We start from the raw sequence: 5567 nt of genomic DNA, 5'->3' as shown, positions 1-5567 counted from the left end.
AGGAAAGTTTTTAAAGCGGGGATATTGCCTTTACGGAGAATATAAGCTGCTTATATACACTATAAGCAGTGTATTTATTTATATGGAGATTATAAGCACTTATGCAGCCAGTGTATAAATGAAACAAGTAAAACCATTTTTATAATGTAAAATATCAGTCAATGGAATTTAGTAGCTGAGTATCGAGGTCTTTTAATTCTAAATAATGAGCATAGAAAACAAATATGCTGTTTCTTCACTCCACTTTTTTATTCGAAAGTGCTTGTTTTTTTTCTCTAAATGCTCGCATAAAATTCTAAAAACCATCATTTTTCGGTTGCGTCTGGTCATTGGTTATGATTTACAAAAGGTTGGAAAATTTTAACAGCCGAATTGATTAATACTTCATGCCAGCTGATCAATAACTACTCTGTGGTTGCTGCCCAGCTTCAGCTTTCAAAAAGGGTGCTAGTTACGTTTAGAGCAGGATGGATTTTTGCCTGGCTCCCTGGATTTCCAAGTATCACATTTCTTAGTTGTTGGCTGGTGAGCAGATTCAAAGCTTGATTGGATATTTTTAATCTAGAATCGCATCTGTTTATCCTCTTGTTTATCCTCTCGAATAATCCAACAAAGATCTGACTACAGATAACTGCGCCCTACAAGCCTAAAACTCTGGTGTGGTGTGATTGTTCAATCAGTAATGATGAAATCCACCACTAAATGCAGCTAGATGTTAACGTAACTTGATAAATTACTAAAGAGGACATGAGAATTCATGGAGAGCTTACTGTGTGCCTAACACCATTTGGGTCTTTGCACACATAGTCTCGTTTGAATGACTGAAGAAAGTCAGTCTATCTAATATCAGGGACTTACAGCATCAGAGAATTACACTAGAGTTTGAAGGACTTTCAGAGGTCAACTAACCCGATAGTGCTTTTCAAGGCATGCGAAAAAGTTTTTCTGTGTCAACAGGCTGTAAAAATAAGGTCTCATCAAGTGTAAAGTAGATGACTCCACCTAGATATGTTACAACTCATCATGAGTTATGAGCCAATCATTTAACCCGTTAGTAACTAGTCTTTTTCTGCCTGGAATTAAAAATTCAGGGATGCCAAAATGATTCACTGGCCTAAGTCTTTGCCAGGCTATTACGAAAAACAATGTGATTAAAACTCTCCTGTGTAGTTAAGGCAGTATTTTTAAGATATTGTAAAGAGATTCTTTTTCATCTAATTTTACATCACAATACTGAGGAAACAAAATGTGTTTGTGGGGAAATATCATCATAGAGATCTATGATTTCATGAAAATGTATCTTTTATCTAAAGTAGACAGCGGACCTGACATTTACCATTTTATCCTCCAAACTTAGAAGGCTGGGTAACAACATATAAAAAAATTTTTTTAAATCCATTAAAATAACAAAAAGCAACGATAATAAAGGCTAAAACACAATAAACTTGTTTCAAAACTTGCAAGCTCCCTTAAGACAGCAATTACCCTTTTCATAAAAGCCCTCAGCTCTCGCAGATCCAAAGCGAAGCCTCTAGGATTGGGAACAATACCAGCGGCCTATCCCAATGTGATGGAGACACAGGGAGTAAAGACAGGCATGGCTATGAGGTGGCAAAGAATACATGGCAGAGCTAGCATCATATTTGCAATCAGAGGATCCAGATCCTGGTATCAATCTTACTAGCCTGAGACTCAGAGCGAATTCCTCTTGAATGTCAATTTTTTTCGCCTATAAAGAAAACGTAGAAAAAATAATATGGATTTCCTTGCTCTAATGTGTTGTACTAATGTTAATATGATCACTATAATTACATGCAGTTAGTATTGCATAAACTTTTTTTTACTTCTTAGCCAAATCTATATGACATATATCTATTTCTTCTATAATTACAACTCAAGACTTTATCCTTCAAATCAGGGTTCACAAACTATATGGCCTATGGGCCAAATCTGGACCAATGCCTGGTTTTGTAAATAAAATTTTATTGATACGCAGCCATGACCCTTCATCTACTACTGTCTATGGCTTCTTTCGCTCTACAATGACAGAGCTGAGTAGTTGTGAAGACACCATACAGCCTGCAAAACCAATATGTTTACCATCCAGTCCTTTACTGAAATCTTTGTCGATCCTTGCTTTAAATGATGAAACATAATAATTTTTTTCAGTTACAGTTGACATACAGTATTTTGTTTCAGGTGTACAACGTAGTGATTAGATATTTATATAATTTACAAAGTGATCACCCTGATAAGTCTAGTACCCACCAGACACCACAATATTACAATATTACTTATTAATATTATTGACTATATTCCCTACGCTATACTTATCTCCATGACTATTTTTATAACTGGCAATTCGTACTTCTTGATCCTTTTTACCTTTCCTGAAAAGTTTGCTCATCCTTGCTTTAAATGATGAAATATAATAATTTTTAAAACCTATGAAGTCATTACATCCTTAGACATATAACTTCTACTTTCATAGACCAAATGTTATAATACACTGATAAGAAATACAATTTCTTAAATTAAAGATATGCATTTCGGTTTGACCTTAACCTTAGACAAAACTCTAAGCCTCTTAAATATTGCACTAAAATAATAGCCCAGACATTTATTTGGTGAATAGTAAGTGCCTACTATGTGTCAGGCACTTCCTCACCTCCTCATTTCCTATCGTGCCCTCCCACCCCACCCATCACCCCATTTCTTTCTCTCTCAGCTACTTCAGAGATTAATTCATCTGCAACACTCCTGGGATATTGCCTCATCATCGAACAACACTAGCTCCTTTTCAAAATATGGTTCATGCTTTGTGAAAGAAAATAACACACCCTTGGAAGATTTTTGAGATATTTAGAGGTCACTTAGTTCATTTTGCAGTCTTACAGCAAACTATGTCATTGAATGCCCATAGAAAGTCTCTTTTCCTTTATGTAATTTCAGGACAATGTACCTTATATTCTGTGGAAATTCATCCCTGGGCCAAGACAGGGTGATAATTTGAGAAGCGCAAGCTATCTGTAAATATGTAAGATATGAAGACTTGATCCCACTAGAGAGGGAAACCCTACAGTTCTACAAAAAGTTACAGTTGTAAACGCCTAACCTATAAACCAGAAAATCATAGAATCTAAAGGAACTTAAAGCAGCATACAACTTGCAGCTACAAAATCGGTTTTCTATAAGTCAGATTTAATCCACAGAATAGTATAACCGAGAATTAACTATAAAAACAATAAAAGTTATGAATTAGGGAAATGGTTGGGAATCGGGGGTAGTAGACAATAAACAAATTTTAAATAATAATTTTAAATAATACATGTCACTTGAGAAAATTAAAAATGTTTAGTAATATAAATAAAAATAAAGATAATTATAAGCCCAACAAAATTCACAGTTCCCTTTTTTTCCATACACTCTTCTTTATCTCATGGAGTTCCACTGCGTTTGTAGTTTTGTGTCCTGCTTTTTTTCGTTTAATACCTCAACCTAAATATTTCTCCATATTTTAAAATTCTGTTCTTAAGAGTCACTTTTATTGACAATGTAAATGTGCCATAAATGACTCAAATATTCCCTTCTTAATTTAACATTTAGGTGGTTTCCAATTCATATAAATCGTGCTATTTTAAAAATCTTTGTATAAATACCTTTTATCTGGATCTGAGATAGTCTCCTGAGCATAGACGACTTGGTACTGAATTAACAGATAAAATTTAGGAACGTTTTATGCTGGACTAAATCATGTCAGATGCGCTCCAGAGGAGTTCTACCAGCAGTGTGGAGAGGGCTTGTCTTTCCACTGTTATTTCCTCACCAGTTTTTCCTCTCCTAAAACCTGGTAACTGAACCTCTTTCCTTAGAAAGGTCTCTGAGAGAGGAATGAAAAAGACTAGCTTTACGAGTAATAACAAATGCTGGAGAGGATGCAGAGAAAAAGGAACCCTCACACACTGCTGGTGGGACTGCAAATTGGTACAGCCACTATGGAAAACAGGATGGAGGTTCCTCAAAAAACTAAGAATGGATCCATCATATGATCCAGCAATCCGTCTACTGGGTATTTACCCCAAAGACTTGAAAACGCACATCCGAAAAGATATTTGCACACCGATATTCATAGTAGCATTATTCACAGTGGTCAGGACATGGAAGCAACCAAAGTGTCCTACGATAGATGATTGGATAAAAAAGTGGTGGTACATATCTACAATGGGATATTACTCAGCCATAAGAAGAGATGAAATACTGCCATTTGCAACAACATGGATGGACCTCGAGATAATCATGCTAAGCGAAATAAGCCAGACAGAAAAAGTTGAAAACCACATGATATCACTTATATGTGGGATATAAACCTAAAAGCGGCAAAGGAACAGGACAAATAAACAGAGACTCAGGGACATGGACTATAGACTAGCAGTTACCAGAGAGTAGGGGGCGGGGAGGAGTGGGGAGGTAGACGGGGTAAAGGGGATCAAACATAGCGGGGTAGGGGGAAGGAGAAGTGGGTAAAAGGGATCAAATATATGGTAGCCGAAGGAAACTAGACTTTGGGTGGTAAACACAATAAAATATACAGATGTCAAATTATAATGTATATCTGAAAATTATGTAATTGTATTAAACCAATGTTACCCCAATAAACTTAATTAAAAAAAAAAAAAAAGACTAGCCTTACAGGGAACGCAGCTAGCCTTAATGCAATGCCTAGGTGGAGAGCCAGAGGAGAGAAAAAGCAATCAGAGGGATCGTTTTATAAACTATATAAATGTCTAACCAATGTACTGTATACTTGAAACTAATAAAATATAATTAAAAAAACAAACTAGCTTTCTTTACAACTTCCCTAACATAAGTCACTACTTTGCACAACTTGACAAGTGACTACTTATTCTGATTTTTCAAGTCAGGTTTTGAACATCCTTCACCGAGTCTCTCACAGCGGGGCGCGGACAGGGTGTGACTACCTAATTTTCCGAGTTTTCTTGAGGGAACACCAAAGACAAGTTGCAGCCTACCTTTCCTGTATTTTTCCCTGTGGCTCTTTCATCCTGTTGCAATTCTCTGTGTCCAGGCATCAAGTTTCTCCAGCGGCAGCTAGGAATGACTTACGTAGAATATTCCATTGCGAAACTTCGAAGACAAGCTTCAGAAACTTAATTTATCTGTTTTATTAGTGCTTAAGAAAAGGTGCTTTTTTGTTGTTGTTGTTGTTTTATGGAGATTATCCATGTGGCAAGTTCTCCTGGTTAATGGCCAGCCGTTTGTCCCTTCTACCATCAGGTTTCTGAGAGAGCGATCACCCCACCAGCAACTATCCCGCTGAATGCTTGGGGACTATGTCACTTTGGAAAAACCCTACACTAGATATTGGTGTGAGTACCCAAAGAGAATGAAAGGATTTTACCGGAATTTTATTTGAACGTGGAGGAAGCGAGCCCTGGTGACAAGACAGAAAAGAAGGAGAGCACAGACATTCGTTCCTTGACACGGGCGAGCAAGAAATCAAAGTCTTTGGCATCCTCCCACATCCCTTCCTGCCTCTCTCTCTTCTC

This window comes from Pteropus alecto, unplaced genomic scaffold (genome assembly GCF_000325575.1).
Source record: "Pteropus alecto unplaced genomic scaffold, ASM32557v1 scaffold14, whole genome shotgun sequence".
In the NCBI taxonomy this organism is placed as follows: Eukaryota; Metazoa; Chordata; class Mammalia; order Chiroptera; family Pteropodidae; genus Pteropus; species Pteropus alecto.
Note: the sequence above shows the minus strand (reverse complement) of the source record.